At 38.5% G+C, this 24,476-nt stretch overlaps 1 protein-coding gene across 2 annotated transcripts in view; it reads left to right on the forward strand.

The window, feature by feature from the left end:
• Positions 1 to 24,476, forward strand: part of GRIN2D (glutamate ionotropic receptor NMDA type subunit 2D) — a 1,662,686-nt gene that overhangs the window by 246,819 nt on the left and 1,391,391 nt on the right. For both annotated transcript variants that reach the window (XM_073602755.1, XM_073602756.1), the window contains exon 2: positions 17,398 to 17,466. The gene's annotated coding sequence lies outside the window, so the exon portion shown is untranslated. The remainder of the gene's footprint in view (positions 1 to 17,397; positions 17,467 to 24,476) is intronic.

Genomic DNA, 24,476 nt, shown 5'->3' on the forward strand with positions numbered 1-24,476 from the left:
GTTGAGTGCCCTCACAGCAAGCAGCTTGCTTTGGGACACCCGAGCTGAGCTGCAACTCCATGTATGCCTTAAACTGAGTAACTGAGTTTGATTGACAGCAGAGGGAGCCGATGGCACCACTGCTGTGTGTCAGCCAATCAGGAGGGAGCGTTCCGGATGGCTGATTCACTCGTGGACATCGCTGGTTAGAGATGGACTCAGCTAATTATTGGGGGGCTGAGGGGGACTGCTGCACACAGAAGACTTTTTATCTTAATACATAGAATGCTTTAAGACAAAACAACTTCTACCTTTACAACCACTTTAATTTATTTATGTAAAATATTTATCTCAAAAGGAAAAACACTGTTGCTGTAACTGTTTATGAAGTGTTAGCTGGAGTTTGGCTTGACTTTGTTAGTGTATCTAAACCTGCTACTGTATCTAACACTACCCTCCCCCAGATTAACTATACAGAAGTCCAAGGGTGTTTTTGTTGCTCCTTCATCCAGAGTGCAGCACTCTAATGCAGGCAGTGTGTTACTGACCAATCAACAAAAACACTGCAAATGCCCATAGGATTTTTTTAGAGGTACAGTACATCAAGACAGATAAAATAAATAAAACATTTTTTTTATTATGAATATCAAACAATTGAAGTTCTTCACAAGCCTATTAAAGCAACAAGCTGATTCACTGTGGAAAATTCATATTTTCATATCTTGTTCATAAATGTTTGTTTTGAGACTCCACAAAGTACCAATGGAATACAGGAATTAAGCACATCATAAATCTCTAAGTGTTTTGTGAATATTCATTCACTTTATCAGGAGCAGATGCTACTGACATGGTGTCTAAAAACTAGAAAACAAAATATAAAACTATTACAAATAATTATAGCAAATCTATCCTTAACAGGGTGAGTATTTACTCCAACCCCTAGGAACTGGATCCAATACTTATAGATCAACTTGAAAAATAATTTCAATTTTTTTATAGCACTTCCAGATAGTAACCACCAAAGGGCCCTGGGATTTGTGGGTAGGGCTCTCAGCACCCCAACAGGACAGCCAAGAGAGGGGACAGCAGCCAACCACACATCAATGGAAATTAGTGGTAATTACAGCCTAATGATCACACCAAAGATAGGCATAACAAAAACCTACAAAACAATATACAATAAAGTACATATGTCAAAAAGTAAGTGTGTGCATACAATACTTAGAATCTAAGAAAAACTCCCACCAAGACTTCACCAATAACATAGTGTCCCCTATATTGTCAATTGCAAAAAATGAGTGACTACTAAGATTCATCATATATGCCAATGCTGGAGGTGCCCCTAGGAAGTGAGAGCCAGTGAAAAAAAAAAGAGGAATCAAATACAAAAAAATATAAACATATAGGAAATTCTAAATAACAATGTGTCAGAAGAAGCAGAATGGTAATATGCAAGGTTATCCCACAAAAGCCAAAGTGGAATGCAACAAGCAAACTAGAGAGAGATAGAGATTTATGATGCGCTTTATTCCAGTATTCAATTGGTTCTTTGTGGAGTCTCAAAACATTTATGAACAAGATATGAAAATATGAACTGTCCACAGTAAATCAGCTTGATGTTTTATTAGGCTTGTGAAGAACTTTTATTGTTTGATACTTAAAATAAAAAAAATTTTTTATTTATTTTGTCTGTCTTAATGTTCCTAACCATTTGCCGACCGCGATATAGACGAATAAAGTACTGGGATGCTGTCATATGATATCCTGAGGACACTGCTGATCAGATTGAGGTAAAGAGCCAATCAGCGGCTCTTTACCACGTGATCAGCTATGTCCAATCACAGCTGATAATGGATATAAACAGAAGTCGGTTATTGGCACTCCTTTCCTCATGCTGACAGCATAAGGAGATGAGATGAGAGCTGATAAATGGCTTTTGTAAAAGGGACATGTACATTGAAAAACAGGATACTGATTATCAGTGTCCTGATTATCAGTACAGTCCCAACAGTGCCCACCAGTGCTGATAATCTGTGCCCATCAGTGCTGCCAATCATTGCCCATCAGTACTGCCTGTCAGTGCCTCCTCATCAGTGGCATCTATACGCTAGTAAGGGGAACTTCTCCCCATACTGCTGCTGGGGGGGGGCAGGGGGGCAGCAGGAAGAGGCTGCAGCACTGGGAACATGTTACATGTGCTACCCCAAAATTTGGTGGAACATGTAACATGTTGCCAAAGGTGAACTTATCCTTTACGAACTTATTTTGTGCTTTGTTATGGGATAATTCCAGTGATAAGGATACTATTAACATCTAATGTAGAATATTGCACATTTTTTGTTTATACTCTAAGCATATGTATAATTAGGGATTATAGTCACGGTTAGGATATTTTGTTTTTTGGGGGCTAGGTTTCCTTGTAGGGAAAAAAACCTTGCAGATGTTTAAACACTCCCACCATCCAAAATTGAAAAAATGGTTTGGCTGGAGCTGGATTTAAAAAAAAAATCTGTCACTTTAGTTCATTCAGGACATAGCCCACATCTTCTGCCTGAAATATTAATCTTGTTGCTTTGCCCTGTGGGGAAAATGACAGATTTACTTTAAGGCCAAAATGTGAAAGAACCAGTTGTTTAAACCTGAAGAAAAACATATTCACCAAGCTGGTACAATAGAAGAGGTCATTTGATTACTCATTGAACATACAAATTGATTTCATTATTGTGCAACTACATTTTGATCAGCAGTGAGCTTATCATAAGAATAAAATTGCCTACCTTGACTATGTACTTGCCAAATGCTTAAGCAAATTAAAGATTAACTCCAGGTCAGTTATACAGTGCAAAGATTTGAAACGTAGAGAATTACCTCACACCGTTCTGTTGAAACTAATACCTGTATTCCAATCTTTTTATTTTACTTTCAGAGTGTTAAATAGAAAATGTCTCCTTTTCTTAGTCACATGATTGGAAAGCATGGTAGGAAGGAAACATTTTTTTATTTCACACAAAAACTTTAAAATTGCAAGGCAAAGATAGTGCATGCATTATTACTTGCAAAATTATGGGGTTGATTCACTAAAGCTAAATAGGCTGTTCACATTACATAGTTACTTAGTAAGTAAGGTTAAATAAAGACAATAGTCCATCCAGTTCAACCTGTGTAGGTGTATGTGTGTCAGTGTTGATAATGATTTTCCATATCCCTGTATGTTGTGTTCACTTAAGATGCACGTCCAAGAGTCTTTTAAAAATATTAATACTCCCCCCTGACACCACCAATTGTACAAGAGAATTCCACATCCTTATCACCCTGACAGTGAAAAACCCCCTACACAACTTAACTGCAGCAGTGGCGCCTGGTGCTGGAGGATTTTGGGGGTGCGTGGGCAGGCCCCTCCAGGCCTGCATTCACCCTACGGGCAGAGACATCCAGCGATCACAGCTCCCCTGGTGCCCGGCACCATGGCTTCTGTGTTGACCCGGTCTTCTTTCCAGGTTCTGGGTCTTTGGCCTCCTGTCCTGATTAGCCGGAGTGGGAATCCAGAAGTCGGGTGTTGATTCGCTTGTATTGCAGGGTGGGAGGGTTCAAGCCGCAGTGCTCTGTTCCCCGAGGACAACATGAAACAGACCAATTGGGGCCTTGGGCTCTGGTTACATGTTTGTGAGGGGGTGACGAATCTGGTAGAGACCTGTTGGTCTGGCACCCCACACAGTGCACGACCACATACATGATGTTTGATTGTGCAGGCTAAGGAGGCAGAATTGTATGAGCTGGGAGGGTGGCACACCTGTGCCCCTTGTGGACCAGCCACCTCTGCTCTGCAGGCTCCGGTGGAAAAAAATGTAATTCACATTTGTTTTCCTGCAAAAATATGTGCATTTATTATTTTTTCACAAAAGTGAACTTAGCCTTTAAGTCTTTTGGTAGGTGTTAAAAATTTCGTAGTGTCTACAGATTATTTTAATAGGTTTAATAGGTTTAACAGGTTATTTTAATAACATTAGAAGCATGTGTGTATGTAGTGGTTATATATACTTTTAATGAAAGCTAAGCTCTTCTTTATTAACTGTAATGCAAAAGCAGCAGAAGAGCGATGAACAATCATTGGTTCAAGGCCAAAATTTACTTCAGGGTTCAAGTCTCTGGTTTCACTATGACCTCAAAAAGCTTTTTATTTTTCACAAATTCTGTTGTATGTTCCACAGATGATAGAACATGCACAATGCTAAGTACTTCAGGTCCCTGTATTCCTGTATACTGAGGAAATGTTCTGTTCCCTTCTCTGCTTCTAAAGTAGATGAACATACCAAGTTTATGTAGCAAAATCCAAGTAATAATAAAAGTGTTTTGTGGCCTATTTATACTTTGAGAACAGGAAGGTTCCCAAAGGTCAGTCACATGTTGACTGTAAATATATTTGTGCAATCCCAATTGTCCCTTATTAATTCACAGTTTCTAAAGAGTGATGCTTTTTTTAAACACAAATTCTATTTTATTCTTGTAAATGTACAGAACAAAAAGTTAAAATGGCAAAATAAGTATACCTTATATTTTGCTCATTATTTCAATGTACATCAACAGACTATGCAGACTATGTATTTTGTTGGAAAAAAAAGTTTACATGTCACAATCTTTATTTTATAATGTCCTTTTAAAGTTGAACTCCAGAGGGACAAAAAGGGCACACATTAATGCAGCTGTAAATTCATTAATACCTCCGTACATTTTTTTTTTTTTTTGTAAGCGTAGGTACATGAATATGATTTGGGAACAACCTTTTGCTCTTCCTTTTGTATAGCAGAGCTCAGTACTGGGGAGAGAGAAGCAAAGGAACCAATGAGGAACCAGTGCTGTTAGGAAGAGAAGGCTGACTGACAGATAAGTGAGCTCATCAGTATGCTGCTTCTCTTTTCACTGTCCAGTCACATAGTGGGAGTGGGGAAGCAACCTTTAAAGCATAACTCCACTTTTGTTGATAAAAAAATTTGAGAAAAGGTACCTTTGGCACTCTGTTTTATAGTATATTTGATTTGTACTGGTTTCAGCAGTGCTACTGTCAAGACTAGTATGCTAGGGGTGATTAGAGTGCATCAGGCAGTTGTTGCTGCCAGTCCCTTGAGAAGCTCCCTTTTTTTGCAGAATTTCACTATATCCTTTAAAACCTCACCCTATTTGCACAGCAACCCTCTGCTGTATCCCCTTATACCCAATTAAAAAAAAATATCAGAGCTATAGCCATTAGGCATGGTGTGATAAAAATTAGCCGGAACCGAAACAGTACGTAAACATGACCAGGTAGAATAGGCTAACTTATGAAACCACAAACAAGGCATTAGAAATTCAAGTTTATCATCTCGGAGGCAATTAAAGCTGAAAAGGCAGAAAATGTATTGCATCCAAATTGGGTACAGGGATTCATGGGATACCTTTGCTGCCATTGTGCTCTTGCTGGGCGTCACATGCATCCCTGTGCCTTTAAAAGAGAAGCATGTTTTTTTTTAATTAAATAATCATACTTACCTAGGTGGATGCAGCTGAGAGGCTGAGCTGGGTGTTGGTCCAGGCATATGGGCGGATCCCGACTTCATTGTTGCAAACTTGCCCGAGCCTGGACCAGCTCTGTGATGTCAGCAGACAGCAGATTTCAGCCTGCTGTCTGCTGAAAACGGTTTACAGGAGTGCAGAATCAACTGCACTCCCGTGATCCACAGGAGAAGTAAAGCCAAATGAGGTTTGTCTGTACTTCTTCTTTAAGGAGGGGTGGGCTCCCTCCAGGTATACCTACCCTTAATTTATCCAGGGTGGCAGGATGCAGCTCCGCAACAAACTATCCATGACAACAGACAATTAAGGAAAAGAAAAACAAGAGAGGAAGGACAGGAGGTAGGACAATACAAAAGAATAAAACCCCAATAGGGACTGTGATTTATAATCTCAGTGGTACACCCTTAAATAAAGAGGAAATCCGGGTGTTAGATAGAGGTCTGAAGTATGCCCCCACCCGTAATTTGAATAAGTTTCAAACATACATTAGTTTGCAAAAATACATTAGGAGTTTGAACATTAAGAAATATTTTCTCTCCAATCCAGCCACTAGGACAGTACCTATACCAGAAAGAGTTCCTCCTAGTTACCATTCTAATCTTCACAATAAGTTTGTCTTTAACTCTCCCAATGCAGACAACAAGCATTTGGATGTCTTTAGAAAAATGATTGTTAAAGATTTAGAACTACTCAAAATATGAAAGGTTAATAATCCTTCATATATTAAGGATGGTATAGAATCATTAACTGATAGGAAAGATCTGGTGATATGTCCAGCAGACAAAGGAGGGGGTCTGGTTGTGCTAAGTAAGATATATTACAAAAATGAAATGGAAAACTTGCTTAGTTATGTCAATACATATAGAGTGTTGACCAAGGACCCCATGTTACAGTTCAAGGAAGAACTACATTTTCTGATCGAGAGAGGGAAACATGTAGGAGTTCTGAATAAGAAGGAAGCAATATATTTGAACCCTTTGTTTTGTCGAACACCTATCATTTATTTTTTGCCAAAAATTCACAAAGATAGTGTCGACCCACCTGAGAGGCCTATTGTGAATGGTATTGACTCAGTCTCTTCGAGGCTGGGTCAATACATTGACACCTTTCTTCAGCCTATGGTTACAAAAACCGAAGTGTTTTTAAAAGACACAAAGCACATTATTCAAATTCTCGCATCTCTAACGGTCTCCTCCTCCAGTTTTCTGATTACAGCTGGTGTAAGCTCTCTATACACCATTATTGGCCATGAGGATGCCTTATCCTAAGTACAATGGGCCTTCAGCTCATCAGATTTATCCAGAAGACATAAGAACATTTTACTTGACAGCTTGAGGTTCTACTTATCGAAGAATTATTTCTGGTATGGCAGGCAATTTTATCTTCAAACAAGGGGTGTAGCGATGAGGGCACAGTTTGCACCCAATGTAGCCAATCTCTTCATGGTGCACTGGGAGGAAGAAGCTATTTATAAGTACTGACCCCCTGAGAGGTATATTGATGATCTCATCATGATATGGGAGGGAGACCAGTCAGGCTTAGATAAATTTATGCAGAAACTCAATGCTAATACTAAAAATATAGTTTTGACTTGGAATGTCAACATTGACCAAATGGTCTTCCTGCATTTGGATATATCTAAAGGTGGAGATCGGGTCAAGATAATCAATCATTTTAAACCTACAGACTGCAATGCCTTTATCCCATTGGGTAGTTGTCACCATAGCAGGTGGCTTTGCAATATCCCCAGGGGACAATTTATACGCTAAAGGCAAAATTGTTCATATGAGGGGGATTATGTTTCTCAGTCCCAAGTTTTATCTACCCGGTTTTTGCACAAGGGGTATTACAAGCTTGCTTTAAACAGAGAGATTGAAACAGTTCGGAATCTAGATAGGAAGGCATTGATGTCCAATGTCCCTAAGGCCAATCAGAGTTCATCTGTGAACACGAGAATGATTTTAGATTTCAAAGTCCAACATAGGAAATTTGAAAGAATTGTTCAAAAATACTGGCCCATTCTAAAGCAAGATAGAGTTTTAGGCCCAGTACTACCTGAGCGTTCGCAATTTATATATAGGAGCCCCTTCCCTAAGAGACAAATTAGCCCCAGGGGTTATAGACCCCCCGGTTCATTTTGAAATAGGATATTCAACTTTCTAACAGGTTTGCACGCATGTAGCCGTTGCCCTGCAAGCTAGCAGGCTACGAGGCAATTCGCAACCCCACAAAGTTAAAATTTTGGGGGGTTGAGAAAGTGACCAATCACTGGAGGGGAGGCAATTATATGCGGCAATGGAGCCGCCGTGAGTCTTTTTGGGTGTATGAAACTAGGGTAGGGGTGCCTACTGGGCTGAATGTCGAATTCAACCTGAATTGCTTCATTTCAGATCGTTAAATGTAGATAATATCTAATGGAGGTTAATTACTGGATTTGTACAATATTTCATTATTATGTTTAATAGAGTTTCTGTTTAATGTTTTTAATTGAAATATTTATTTGTATTTCATAATTATATATTGTATGCTTGTGAAAGGTGGCTGCCATGACGTTTAATTTTAATTTAGCTAGATAGTTAAACTTTTAACTGATCATGGGTATGATCTGATTATATCTGAGCCTCTGTTTTATTGCTGTGCCTGGTCTGGGAGGGACGCTGTGTTCACCTTGCAGTAGGCTGTCTGGCTCTGGTGCCCTCTTTGCAGAGCAGGATTAGCGTGCTAATCCTGTGACAATGTGTCTAGCTCTTTGGGCATCTCTGTTGCTATGGCAATGTATGCATTGATGAGGCGGGATCCGGATGTTAAACATGCCTATTAGGCATCTTTGTTGTTATGGCAATGCAAGCAATGGGGGCGGACTCCGGATGCTAATTATGCAAGGTGGCTTGTATGAAAGGAAGTTGAAGCATGAGCCTCCGTAATCGCTGTGGAAGTCCCGCCCACAGGGATGATTCACATGCGAGAGGACTCCGTGACGTCTTTGCAGCCATCTCTGCATCCTAGCACTGGGATAACAGTGCTTCATTTGTGAGTAACTTTTTAACTAAATAAAAGCTGTCATTAGTCAACCAGAGAGCACTATGTACTTCTTATTGATTTTACATGGTCACCATGTTCTTATTCACTGTCTATGAGAGTGTCACTCTGCTGCTGCTGTGAAGGGGCTGGATTTCAATTACTGGATCCCTTAGAGACATTTTTTCACCCTTGATTATCCGTGTGGGAAAAACCTGATTGACCTATCTGTTAGTTAAGAGGTCTACAGTTTGAGGTGAGCGGCCTGTATATACGGTGGTGGAGGCACTAATAAGGACGCACGTAAATTGCAATGTTTTCCGAGCACGCTGATCACTACTGAGGAGAATGCATCTACCTTTTGATGTCATCTGCTTACATCATCCTTTGCTCTCATACTATATTAACTGGGACTATATATATGGCTCTCTTTTGCCAGATATTATTTTAAATGTATTTTTAGTTTTATGATTTTTTGTTTTTAGCGCTGCACTATTTTTCTTTTATGTACTCATCCAAGGATTGCTATGTATTGACCTTGAGTGTCCAGCTGCTTAAGTTAGGATTTTTTTTTTAGCTTTACGCTGACTGAACCCACATTTTTACTCCCAGGTATACCTACCCTTAATCTATCCATTCTTATATGTGCTCCTACTATGGAGGCTCTGGAAATTTAAAGTTGGGGCCACAGTATACACAGACGTCCTTTGCTGTGGGCACTGTGGCTTATGCATATATTTGTAAATTTGTGCAAAACAAAATCCCACTGTTTTTAACATAAACTGTTATGCCGCGTACACACGGTCGGACTTTTCGTCTACAAAAGTCCGACAGCCTGTCCGACAGACTTCCGGCGGACTTTCAGCGGACTTGCAGCAGACTTTCTAACGAACGGACTTGCCTACACACGACCACACAAAAGTCCGACGGATTCGTACGTGATGACGTACACCGGACTAAAATAAGGAAGTTCATAGCCGGTAGCCAATAGCTGCCCTAGCATGGGTTTTTGTCCGTCGGACTAGCATACAGACGAGCGGACTTCGGGGTCCGTCGTACTTACGACGTAAAGATTTGAAGCATGCTTCAAATCTAAAGTCCGTCGGATTTTAGGCTAAAAAAGTCCATTGAAAGTCCGGAGAAGCCCACACACGATCGGATTACCAGCCAGCTTTAGTCCGTCAGCGTCCGTTGGACTTTTGTAGACGAAAAGTCCGACCGTGTGTACGCGGCATTAGACATGGCCAATTTGGTTGTTATTCAGTGAGCTGGGAAATCCTTCGGTTGTTTGTGATGTAGTCTGTATGACCGCAGTAATTTTTCGTTTTACATTTTTTTTCTGTTTTTCAATTGTTGAAACTTATTTGTTGAGCATATTCACATTTTGGTCACAAATAGCATGGGTGTAATATAACCTTATAGTGATGTATGGCTTTTGGCACCACTTAAAGTAGAAATGGAAGCATATCCCTGTGTCTCAGAGAATGGGGTACAGGCTTGTCCTGATACCAATCTGGAGGGCTAGTAAATGTAAAGAGAAAAAGATTGTTGCTACTCCCCACAAGCCTAAGTGAATAAACAATAAGAATTGGCCTAAGCCTACATATCTCCACCAAACCATGCACCCTGATGCGTTTTGCCCCACCCACAGGTGGGCAGGGCAAAATGCATGAGGGTGTGTGGTTTGTTTGATAAATGTAGGCTGAGGCGCTCCTTATCATTTATTCACTTGGGTTGGTTGGGAGTAGCTACAATCCTTTTCTCTTTACTTATAGTGATGTAATCATATCCCTTCTCTTGTTCGTGGATGGATCTTTGAGTCTCAGACTCCTGCCCTGAACTTCCCAGTGTAACAGTGTTGTTTGACTAACATGAACAGGAGACTCCTGATCTGTCCCACCTTCCATGACCTGACATTGTGACTCCCACAAAGAAAGTGCACCGCTCAAAGCTCTGTTCAATTAGTCCTCATGTCCTCCTCATGCAACAGGTGCTGGCTCTCTCTACTTATACTGTTCAGCATATCTTGCAAAAAAAAGTGGAAACAGAGCCACAGGTTGTAAAATCACACCATGGTACTTTATTTTAGGTAGCCGGTTTCCAAAGACACAGTCCCCTCTTTAGGCCACTCCCCTCCAACGCATTTTACCCTGATTGGGCTTAGTCATAGAGACGACTAAGCCCAATCAGGGTGAAATGTGTTAAAGGGGCATGGCCTAAGGTGGGGACTGTGTTTTTGGAAACCAGTTACTTGAAATAAAGTATCATGGTGTGATTTTTTAGGGTGTGGCTCTGTCTCCACTTTCTCACATTGTGACTGACAGGTCAGGAATCTCCTAACAGTCCTCCACACTTGCAAGTGATAGGCTATGCAAATTTACCGCCCATTCCTAGGAGGCTTACAAACTTTACTATTGAACTGATTTGACACCATCCAATCTATATGAAGCTACCTAAAAAGCCTTTTTTAGGTTTACATTCATTAAATTAGGCTGCTGCTTCTGTGTTTAAAGCCATGCTAAATGTAAAAGTTAATAAAAAAGAACTGAATACACATCTAAAATATGCAATTCCTGAATATGGTGTCACTGATGCTTTTCATAAAAATGCTACTGTTCAGTCACACCAAATATAGCTTAAAGACATCTTTCAAGCATGTAATTTGAAGGATGAGTGTTTTTACTATGTCACCCCTGAAGTCACATTAAAAGGACCCCCTCTCCACTGTGAAGTATTGTAAAACTTATTTTTTTTTATTTGTTAACCTAGGTAAATTTGCTTATCCTTAATTGCAGCAACCAGTCCATTTGAAATGTTGTTGTTAAATGCCTGTTGTTCAAAAACACAATAGTTATAAAAGCTATTTTTAAAACCCTCATATCTTTAGGCGCAATGCATATGTAAAAATATTGTATGTAGGCCCAAGCTCTACACACTGTGTGTAATTGCTGCATATTTCTTAGGCCAACTATTACTGTCAATATGAAAAAAAAAATACAAATACACGCAAAACAAGTGTTTTCTTATTTCGGCTTTTTGTACATGTTATATATAAATGCGCCAATTTTTTGGTTGTTACATACTACTGTGTGTTTTTATAGCAGGGGTTTTAAAATTATTCCTCCTATGATATTATACTTTGAGCTTTTTGATGGTGTAAACATTAGACAAAAATTTGTGTCACACTGTTACAAAATGCTCAATTGGTCTTACAGATTTCCCATGCTTATGTCCAGTTAAAATGATGCAAAGGCACTTTTAGCATTTTGCTGCTTGCATTGAGAATTGAACAAAATTTGAGAAAAAATGTAAGAAATTCTTTTTGTGTTAGAGAAAATTGCACTGTCCTATAGCAGCCATACAATATCCAGACACAATACTTTTGTACCAAAGATGTGCCTTAAAAGAATAAATCTATTTTATACCGAAGTTGTGTCTTAATAGAATACACTTGCTTCATGCCTAAGATGTGCAATAAAAGAATACCCATGTTTTATACCAAAGCTGGATCCTAATGTAATATACTTGTTCTATAACAAAGCTTTGCCTTAATGGAATACACTTGTTTTATAACAAAAAGGTTCATATTTGAATATGCTTGTTTATACCAAACTTATTTATTTAGTTGTTTTTGGTATTCACTAAGAAAGACTGCAGTTCACCGCTACCATGAGTTTAAGGTGAATCTTGTGGGTTTGAGCTGTGCAGTCTCGGTGAATTTTTATGTAGATTCATCTGGGATAATTTTTTTCAAGCTATAATGTACTGCATAGCATTCGAACTATGGTCTAGCAGGTGTAGAAAGGCCAATTGGAGGGCTTTTGAAAGTAAAAAGGGGGACACAAAGTAGCCATAATGTCAATGAATTTTAATAAGTTAAAGAAAGGATAGGGAAAGCTGAAAAACTGCATAGGGAGAGGTCATGGTCAGTTAGGAAATTGTACTCTGATGCTGATTGCTATCTTTTTGGTCTGCTTTGCTGCTTTTTTGTTGTTCCTATTATTGTTTTTTGTATCTCCTTAATTATATGTTGTGGTTGCATTGACATCAGTTGTTATTTTTAATATAGTCCAATGTCCATAGCAACTTTTTTTGCGGCAAAGCTTCCTTTTAAAAAAAGGCTTTTGTTTAAGGTGGTAGATTTCCATTAATTTATTTTCGGGATATTAACATACCGGTATGTTAAGAGGGCTCTTATTTTAGGTTAAACTTTTTTTTTGCAGCAATTTTTTTTATTTTGGGGGAAGTATTTGTGGGTTTTACTGTTTTGGGTTTTCTTTTAACTTATTTTATGTTTATAAGACATTTATTCTTAAAGTGTAGTACTCATTTGTTACTTGATATCAGTTCTTGGAGCTGCATTTTGTTTGTAGCATGACACTGCATATGTTGATAGACTGGTTAAAGCAATAGGGATAAGGATGCTTCATTAGGATAAAATACACTCCTCCACTTTTTTCCTCCTCTTCTTTCTCCATCCTTTTCAAACCATGTTTCCAAGTACAGAAAGGGTGCAGTATGAGACTGCAGCAAAGATCACAAAGAGGTAGAACCCAAGACATAAAATGAGGTTGCACAATTTGCAGTGCAAGGCAGATACTTTGCATGGGGAATATTTTCAAAAACAAAAAAGAACTGACTGCACAGAAAAAGAAAAATTTTTTCAACCAGGAGGTGGCCATTAGACCTGCTCAGTTTTTTGTTGTTTTTTTTTTTTTTTAACGTTCATGAAAGCTATAAGACAAGGGCATTATGTTGTTGGGAACATTGACCATAATGAAAGATTTGAATCTTTTCCATCTCCTGAATTACAGCTCTAATCTTTTATTTAGTTGATTTCCAGCGATGTTGCATTGTCAATTGTTAATTCACATAGTTGCCGTGAAGTTGGTAGAGTAGTACAATAAGCAGTGGAGCAGAATGAATTATATACCCAAGGTGATGCTAAGATTCTATTGGGATATTACTTAGAGGGAGAGTGTTTTCCTAATGTAACTGCTAATGTAACTCAGCAAGACACATTATCCAGTAGGAGGATATATAACTGTGACAAGTGCTCAGAAAAATATTCAATGTTTGAAGTTTCTGAAGGCAACATAGCTTCTAGCCTTTGTAAACAAAAATGTCTGCTACATTGACTTTACTCTAGTGTTAAAAATGCTACTAAGTTTGAGTGGAATATTGTTTTTACGTGAAAAGCTCAAAAATTTAACCAACCAATATGTTGTTTTTTTATCTAAAACCCATGTGAGACCAAAAAGTAGAAGTGGTAATGTGAAGGAAAATAACACTTCTGCACATACAGGAAATATATACAGTAGGTCCAATTGCTTGCCTACAAAACTTCGGGAGCCTGTGTGCTGCTCTCCAAATTTCCTTCTTGCTGAAACTTTTGCTTGTGAACTTAAAACCTACAGTATGCATTTACGGTGTGTAGTGCCTGTGTACCTATGTACTCTTCTTAGTAAACCCTATGCATCAGTTGTCTACCTACTGAACCTAAAGTACTAGTTACCTGCTTAATGCCTATTGTACCTTATGAACTTATTGTCTACTTACTAAATCTTTTCACCTGCCTAGATTTAGAGTTATTGCTTGCTAGAGCTAGAGTTATTGTTGCTTACCAATCCCCAGGCATTTACTGCTTGCCAAGTGAAAATGAAGCTGCCTACTAAACCCTATCCAGTGGATAGCTGTTATATTGCTTTTGGCACCACTCAAAGTAGAGGTGACCGCATATCCTTGTGTCCCAGAGCCTAGTGTGCAAGCTTATCCTGATACCAATTCAGAGGGCTTGTAAATTTAAAGAGGAAAGTATCGCCAGAATAAACGATAAGGAGCGGCGCCTCAGCCTACATATCTTTACCAAACCACACATGCTGATGCATTTTGCCCTGCCCACTGGGGCTTAGTCATAGGCCTAAGGACCTGTTACACCAGTCTGCTGAATGCTGTGCACCTATTGCCAGCCTATTGAAACCTAAGCATGTTTCCTGTTTACTAAAACATACTCCCTGGAAATCATAAAGACTGGCACAGTCAGATTTTACAAAAGTGTATCATATGCATTATAAAAGTGGCACAGTGTGCACCAAATTCATGTACCTGTCTAGATTTTGTACTTGAATTTAGTGAATGCTGTACCTATATTAAAATGCATGCGAGACACCTCAGCAAAATTAGTTTTTGTACGTCAAAAGAAAGTTGGTCTTAATTAGCTCCAATTTCAAAAGATACAAACTGTTGGTATTTTATTTAGAAATTGGTGCAGGCATTGCATCACAGTGTAGATGTGGGGCAAATTAGCTAACCAAAACAGTTGCAGATGTTTTTTTAATTAGGCACAACACATAACGAGCAATTCATGTCAAAAAAGTGGTGCAGCACCTTTATTGAATTCCCCGTACTGTGTCTAAAACTTGCCTACAAGTTTTAGGACAAAGTAGAATATTTGTCCATCTACATTATTTGGCATGGATGGAGGAAAAAGTTAAACTTTTAAAGAAAGAAAGAAAGAAAGCTATATACATATAGCCAGCTTTAGTCAGTTGTATGCAATCTTATACAAAAAAGGGAAATAAAAACAAGAGGGTTCGTCTGGTATGGATTTTGGGGGGACCTCCACGCCATTTTGGAGGGACCTCCACGTCTTTTTTTTTAAATTTGGTCCAGGGTTCCCCTTAATTTCCATATCAGACCCAAAGGACCTGGTATGGATTTTAGGGGGACCCCCACGCAATTTGTTTTTTAAATTTTGGCTCGGGTTTCCCCTTAATATTCATACCAGACCCAAAGGGCCTGGTAATGGACTGGGGGGACCCAATGCTCTTTTTTTCAATGAGTTTAATCTATATTGCCGAGACCCGACAATTCATTACAGCAGTGATCATTTTTAAATAACAATTTTTCCTTTAGAAATGTCATTTTGCTGTGGTATTGTTCTAAACACGGGAAAAATGCGCCACTTTACAGGCATACCAGGCACGATATTTAAAGGAATATTTCATTTTTATTGTTTCACTTTAAGCATTAAAAAAAATCACTGCTCCTGAAAAAACGGCTGTTTAAAAAAAAATTTTTTTGCATTGATACATGTCCTTTGGGGCTGGACCCGGATCCCCAAGCACTTTTTACGACAATAACTTGCATATAAGCTTTTAATATGAGCACTTTTGATTTTTCATGTTAGTGTCCCATAGACTTTTACGGTGTTCGTGTGTTCTGACAAATTTTTTGCCTGTTCGGTATGTTGTGGTGTGAACTGAACCAGGGGGTGTTCGGCTCATCTCTAATCATAATGTTCATGGCTTTGTTAAAATAATAGAATGCGTACTTGTGTAATTCACTGCAATCCCGTTGGTTTTTTTTCCCCTTTTTTGTATATAGATTTCTTTCTTTCTTTAGAAATCTGTTTCCTGCATCCATGACAAACAATGTAGATGGACAAATTTCCCACTCCGGGACGTTGTTTTCTGATGTCCGGCACCTCCAGCTGTCAGAATACCTCAACAGTGCCTGCATATGATTGAAAGCAGACACTACCTGGCCAACAAATTTGCACCCGACTCCTTCAAGTTTTGTCAATCTGGGTGTTGATGACAGGGTCACCAATGGAGTAAATTTCATCGGATAAAATGCAGTGCCTGTATGACCAGCTTTTAATTCCTTGTTCTCAACATGACTTTATGTGTTTACATCTTAGTTATGACATGCTTGAGAGCCTATCTATAGCGAAAAGAAATTACATTACAGCATCCACCAGGGGTCATGTAAGAGGTCAGAATTTGAATAAACACTTCAAAGTTGCCATGTTCAAGAAGACCTTTCCCTGATAATAAAAAGCACCAAGAAATTGGCCTGTATTTATGCTAATTGTGCTTTATTAATCCCCCACCTCCAGCCAGAATCTTTCCATCTCCAAAATCTCAACTAATGTCCCATTGCTGAGCATAAGAAAGGAAAGGCTTGAAAACACATAGAAAATAGTCATAGACATTTTCCAAATCTCTGCATTCAATGGCTAGCGTTTATATGTCCTACAAGTGTTTGTTTTTAATTTTAATGCTTAAATATGCTGCAAATTGAAATTTTTTTATTGAAAAAATGACCACTATGAGTGAGATTTAGAAAAGCTAAAAATCAGATCAGAAAAAATGTACCCCTAGTTGTTGGAATTGTGATTCAGTCCTGTACTGATAACCTGACCAAAGCATCTGCATTGGTTACGTGGTCTCTACGGAAGTATTTTGGAGGACTGACATTTAGGCAAAGGCAGCCAGTCACCAGCTCTGCTTGACCACCAATCATTCACTTCAGCCTAGATTCAAAGTAGTGCCTTGGCAGTGGAAACCTGACCACCTTTGGAGTTTAGAATTACAAGGAAAAGGTAGAACCTTCTCATATGCATTTTGTTTGTTTTTTAATATCTCACATGGTAATATGTTTAATAAAGAAATGTGTAGGTTTATAATAAGAGTATCTGAAGCATTGCTTGCTAATATTTATCCCTATACAGTATCTTGAGAAAGTACAGAGCTTTGTCTTTGGATTTTTTCCCTCCTAAATAGTAAAACCAATACCAATTCAGCCAATCAAGCCAATGAATTTAGGGAACTTTGAAGAAACAGAGTAGTAAGATTATTGGTCCCTGATTTGGCCTATTTCCATACTGAACAATGATCCTCACTTCTATTACTATCAATTGACCTGCATTGACAATTATCAGGGGACATAACAATCAGCTGTGCTTAAATAAGGAAACACTGTACTTCAAGCATAGCCAAAGAAAAAAAACTCTAAAAGATATTATAAAATAATGTTTCTCATCTTCATCTTTTTATTGTGTCTTTGCAGTACAGAGCATATAAACACAGATATTACTTTCCACAAATAAATCATACACAACAATTTGGAGAGGAAGGGGTAAGTAGGGGATTTTTACAAGTCTATTGTTACATTTATTTTACAAAAAATATATATTTTTACAAGTTTATTGTTATATTTATTATTACCTCAGCAATGTTTTATTTAGAAGATGGGGCTTCAGTTTAACTAAAATACCCCTATCTACCTGTTGTCAATCTGTACAGTAACATAGAGGGGTTTATTTACTAACACTGGAGAATGCAAAATCTGGTACAGCTGTTGATGGTAACCAATCAGCTTCTAACTTAAACTTGTTCAGTTAAGCTTTGAGAAAAAAAAAACTGGAAGCTGATTGGCTTCTATGCCGAGCTGCACCAAATTTTGCACTCTTCAGTTTAAGTAAATCCACCCAGAGTGTCCACCTTCCCACAGCTCCCACATTTTACAGTACATTTTCATTAATTGCCAGTGAAATCAACAAAACACAAAGGGAACAACAAATACAATGCACCCTATGAGAACACTATTTCTACAAGAGCAGAAATGAGTCTGAAAATACAAGGATTTTGTATTCTATTGATGGCTTCAGTGGAAGGTTTGAATTGTCTGTAGTCCATGAAGGCCAAGCAATCAGGTATTAGACAAAGTAAAGCCTAAATATTTCTATACATTATTTTTCTAATTTGTACTCATCCAGAATGTGCTGTGCAAGCTGTAAAATCAGAAAGGAAATACATCTTTATTTAGAGGGAACATAAGTCATTCAAAATTGAATGTTTGGTTTGTGGTTTGTACAAAACATTAAGTAGATTTGTTTCTTGCAATTCGACCTCTAAATAACATTAGCCAATTTAGAAGAAAACTAGCTATTTTACTCATATTGTAGCTTTACATTTACCTTGGAATATGAATTCAGTTATAGTCAAGTTATACACTCATAATATTATTAGTGGAATAATTAGCATTATGGAATAACAGTCCAATGCTAGTAAAGGGAATCTATCATGTTTTCCATTTTTATCATTTTAAATTTTTAAAAATGCTATGCGAATATGTGGTACTACATCTTACAAAGGTGTTTTGTAATTTATGGTATGCTTTATGTAATGTTTATGCATTTGTAGGGGTTGGTATATTTGTTGCTTATTTTGTGCCTTGGCCACAATTAATATGCATGCTACTAAATTTGATGCAAGTGTATACATTGCTCAGATAATAGAAAATGTGTCAAACTGTGGGAATGTCACTAAACACTTGCAAATTTTAAGGTAAAATTACACAGATTGTTCAATTTTTTGAACTTTCTATCTGGCATGTTCCATACTTGATGATCTCAAAGCCATTGTTTAGCAATGATTTTAATTTAACAATCTCTGACATAATGCTAAGTGTGCTATGTACAGTAGTTTGTCCAAACAGATATATAAATATCATAATTAAAATACCAAAGAGCAAGATAAATATATTTGGATATCTACATAGGAATTGAGATGTGTATAGAACTTATCCATTCACACCATTACATAAATTCAGAGAAAAAATATTTGTATTATTTTACAAAAACTGATATTTAATTAAACTGAAAAGCTGTCACAACAGGGATGGGTTATGATGACCTAAAATGTTCTTTTAAAACTAGGGCCAACTACATATTTATTTTTTGGTAGTGTCTGCTTGAATAAATGTGGCAAATTTTTATTAAATAAAATTTATGAAAATTCAAAAGAGGGAATTTGAGGACTACAAAAAAAATGCAGCAACGAATCAGATTTCAGCTTTCATGTGCCTGAGTACATTAAAATGAATACCACAATGAAGAAAGGGGCTGCAGTCTGATGACGGTACAAAAAATTGACAATTTTATTAATGAACAGCACACACCACAACTTAACAGTTCTGTAGCCCTGCAACCTTGCCATTTGATTTTAGTTTTCTGTAGTTATGCCACAAAAAAATTATAAAGAGTTTTATTTTTTAATATGTGTATAGACCAGTGTGCTGTCATCCACCATATCCAGCCACATTTTGACTTCAATAGGTTCAATAAGTAATGATAGCTACCACAATTAGTACATTTCTAGTCTATATGGTCTTATAAAATTAATATATAAGGTTAGCAAAGTGTCTGCTATCAGATAAGTATTATTTCTGATCAGCAACCACACCTAGACTAGACTCACATGTTTTAAAAAGGCACTCAGTTTTATATGCTTTCATGTGCCTTGTAGCATGTGTTAAAATGGATCAGCCTGTCATGTCTCCCTACAAGCATTTTGCTCATTCCTACTTGAGAAACTAAAAAATAAATTCTGCTGCTCACTTGATGAACTTTGTTACATTGGCAAACTATGTATACGTACTATAGCATTACAATTTCTACAGGGCCCAAAATGCACATTGACAAAGTAAAATGTAAGCAGATCATGTTTTCCAGAACATATCGCACTATAGCGCAGAAATATAGATGGGCTCAAATGATTTGTATTACAGTTCTATGTTTGCTGCAGTTTTCCTGTGTTAGCTCTCTGCATTATCCCACTGGGATCCACTTGCATGTAAACACAGCCTAAAGAAGCATTGGGTGGATTGATCTATGTTTTCAGTTGCATTGTTGTATTCTAAAACATGAGGACAACACGGAGGTTATGAAATCTCTATTCTAGATAAACATGATTTTCTGTTGTTACCAGGGATTTCATATATTACAATTTATTCCAGACTTTATATTGAAAAAATACAAGGTATGATTCCACCCCTAAGCAATGAATAGGTCTGGGAACTTATCATAAACTTAAAATTATCATTATATAAAATAGAAAATTAAGTTTAAATAACTTCTGGATATTTTTCTGGATAAAATAAAAAGTTAAAGGAAACTTGTACTGGGAGAAATACATAGTCTTACCTTACCTGACTGTCATGCCTATCCAGCAAAGTTAATGCTTTCCAAGTCACTGACCTAGAACAAGCATGTAGATAAAAGTCCTGATCTATGCTCATGTTCCAGGTTAGTGACTTGGAAAAAGTAATGAAACCATAGATTCAACATTACAGCCAGGGAACTAGCATTTGCAATTTAATAAACAAATTGGTACATTTAACATATTTGTTGCAAACCACTTTAGTGCCACACTGTAGCCAAAAGACAGCTACAGTATGGCTTTCTAGTTCTGGGAGGGCGTCCATGGATGTCCTCCCAAAACCCCAACCCCTGCATGCCCCCTGGGGTGTCCTTTAGAGCCAGATGATCACAGATCATGATAAAGGGCCAATCACTGTGATTCTTTACCATGTGATCAGCTGTGACCAATCACAGCTGATCACATGTAAACAGAATTGCCGGTTATCTGCAGTCCTTTCCTCACACTCTATGTCTGGGTGGGGAAAGGAGAACCGATAACTGACAAGGCTCTCAGTACATTATTTACACTGATAATCACAGCACTGATCATCAGTGCCCTGATTATCAGTGCAGCCCCATCAGTGCCCATCAGAGCAGCTTATCAGTGCCTCCTCATCAGTGCCTCCTCATCAGTGCCTCCTCATCAGTGCCTCCTCATCAGTGCCGCCTCATCAGTGCCTCCTCATCAGTGCCGCCTCATCAGTGCTCATCAGTGCCCATCAGTGCAGCCTCATTAGTGCCCATCAGTTCAGCCTATCAGTGCCCATCAGTGCAGCCTCATCAGAGAATGAAACCCCAACCACTGATAGACACATGCAATCTTGTCAAAGTCATTTTTTGCCACATATTTTTGGAAAATGAAGAAATTCAATAAAATGTGTGTTTTTGTAGAAAGTTGTCAATTTAACAAGTTATGTCTTACACACAGCATAGGCATACTTAGAATTACACCCCACAATACATTCTGCTATGCCTCCCGAGTATCAGGATACCACATATGTGAAACTTTTTCACATCTTAGATGTATAGATGGACCCAAAATCCAAGGGGCTTTCAAGGAGCATAAATAAGACATAAATTATGCATCTAATTTCATGATTATCACATTTTTGGAGGTCCTGGAACAACCCCCAAGTTTTTGGAAAATGCAGGAAGGAAAATGAAAATGTATTTTTTTTATACAAAGCTGTCAATTAATAAAATATTTCTAACACACATCATAGGCATACTAAGAATTAGACCCCAAAACACATTCTACTACTATTCCTGAGTATGGTGATATCACATGTGTGAGATTTTTTCACAGTCTAGCCATATAGAGGGACCCAAAATCCAAGGAAGCACCTTTGGGTATTTTAGGGGCATAAATTATGCATTATTATACAGGCTTTATATAGTGCCATCAGTTTGTGCAGCATACTGTACCTTGTGTATCACATGAATCCAATTGTTTTAAAACAGTGCTCAGGTAATATAGTGTAGTGTAGCATCATCTATGGCAGTCTCAGTTCCTACAGGCCAAACAAACCTAGCCTACTGTCACATGACTACCTGGTGCCCTGCAAGAATGTAGTCAGCTGGATGTACAAATGGGTCAGTTCAGGCCACAGGCACATGGTCAGCCAACAGAAAAATGATCAGTCCAGGCAGCAGGCAGAACTATGGTCAATAAACAGGCCAGGGTTAGTACAGGCAGCAGGCAGAGGCAACAGTGCCCTGGTGTGAGGATGGTCAGGAACACTGTAACTGTTGTGGCAGTGATCAGTGACACTGTAACTGGTTTGGTCTTGATCAGAGACAGTATGACTGGTGTGGTGGTGATTAGGAACAGTAGGACTGGTGTGGTGATCATCGTGGACACTGTAACTAATGTGGCAGTGATCAGGGACACTGTAACTGTTGTGGGGGTGATCAGGTACACTGTAACTAGTGTGGCAGTGATTAGGGTAAATATGACCAGTATGGCACTGATTAGGGACAATATGACAGGTGTAGCGGTGATCAAGACACAGTAATTAGTGTGGCATGATCAGGGACACAGTAACTGGTGGGGCTGTGATCAAGGACAACATGACCGGTGTGAGTGTGATTAGGAACACTGAGCGTGGGTGGCCATGATTAGGAAAACTGACTGGTACAGCGGTGATTAGGGACACTGTGAGTGAGTTGCTGTGATTAGGGACATTGTGAGTGGGTGGCAGTGATTAGAGACACTGTGGGTGAATGGTGGTGATTAGGGACACTGTGACTGGGTGGCGGTGATTGAGGACACATTGAGTCCACTGTGGTGATTATGGACACTGTTAGCGGACTAGGGTGATTAGTGACATTGAATGGTGCGGCGTTGATTAGGAATACTGACTGGCAGCACTGGTCTGGTGTCATTCTACTGCTGTGGCATTAATCAGATTATGGCTGGAGGCACAGATATTAAATGACATCAGAGCAGGCAGCCATTGTATATGATCACCTCCACAGCAGTACAATGTCACCATAGTGACACTACACTTGCTAAGGTGACAGCATGTACTTAACATTACTGTATAAGCAATTGGTGGTCCCTGTATAAGCAATCGGTAACACTATTCAAAGTTTTCATTCCTGATTGGTCAAAGCTATCACATGGTACAAGGCTGCTTGTCCCTGGTACCATGTGATTGCTGTGACCAATCATAGAGATCACACAACAGTAAGCAAAGCATCATGAATGACAGCCTTGTTTACTACTATAACTGTGATTGCTCTGATTGGCCACATTGATCACATGGTACAAGAGCAGCTCACAGCTCTGTTGTGTATGGTCTATCTGTGTAATAAATATGTTGTGTAAAAAATAAACGGTGTTATAAATGTGTTTTTTAGTTTAGAACTAGCAAGACTTTATTTTGAAGATGTTATCTTGCAAACATTATTTTATTTTCTATGAAATATATAAACAAAAACACATGAAAACAATAAAAATGCCCTTTTTTCTAAGTTGTTAGTCTATAAAAAGATAGTGTTACTATAGATAAAATGTATGAATGTATTTATCATGTTTATATTGACTCCAAATTAAAGTTTCTAGTGCAAAGCATTGCAAACTTACCGTATTTATTGGCGTATAACACGCACCAGCGTATAACACACACCCCAAGTTTAGAAGGGCATTTTAGGGAAAAAAACTTTTAGGAGGGAAGTTTAAGGAAAAAACTTACATTTAAACGCCCATCAATGGAGCCTTGTCAGTGCCATATGCAGCCTTGTCAGTGTAGCCTTGTCAGTGTAGCCTTGTCAGTGTACCTTGTCAGTGCAGCCTTTTCATTGCATTTTTCCAGTTTAAAAATGGCGCTGGGTCCTCTCGGCCGCTCTCGGGTCCTCTGGGCCGCTCTTGGTCCTCTTGGCGGCACTCGAGTCCTCTCGGCGGCTCTTGGGTCCTCTCTCAATCCCGAGCGGAGCCAAGAGTAGCCAAGTGTATTTGGCTCGGCTCCGCTCAGTCACGCCCAGTACCTGTGTTATGTACATCATAGGGTGGGACTGGGTGTGACTGTGAGCCGAGCCAAGCCGAGTACACTCGGCTATGTATCTCGGCGGCTCGATCCTCCACTCACAATCAGCAGGGGATAAGCGTATAACACGCACCCACGATTTTCCCCTGATTTTAAGGGGAAAAAAGTGCATTTTATACGCCGATAAATACGGTATTTACACATAAAGTATAGACTTTTTTCAATTTTGCAATTTTTTTAGATACAAAACTTAAAAAAAAGAATAGTAATAAAAAAAAGTTTAGTTTCTGACATCAGCAGCTACAGCCAACTTTTCTATTCAATCAGCAAGTCCCAGCTGTCATTTTAACAGCCGGGAATTGCTGATAAATGTGGGGGAGCACATGGAGGTAGAAAAAGCCAGGCGTTCTACATATGCTGAAGTTTTTTTGGGGTGTAAATAGCATGCTTAATGTCTGCAACTGGTTAAACACATAGTATTTAACATTACAATAATGTGTTAAAAGTTATGAGACATTAGTAATTGAGTTTACAAATATGTCATGTCTGAAGTTTTGTATATTCTTTGAAGTATTATTTGCAAAGATCACTGATAAAAGTCTATTTTGTGGACAGTTAAACAGAAATGTAAAAACCTGTCTCTCTCAAAAAGATTACTAAATCATCCTAGAGCAAAT

The sequence above is a fragment of the Aquarana catesbeiana genome, linkage group LG10 (assembly GCF_042186555.1).
Source record: "Aquarana catesbeiana isolate 2022-GZ linkage group LG10, ASM4218655v1, whole genome shotgun sequence".
In the NCBI taxonomy this organism is placed as follows: Eukaryota; Metazoa; Chordata; class Amphibia; order Anura; family Ranidae; genus Aquarana; species Aquarana catesbeiana.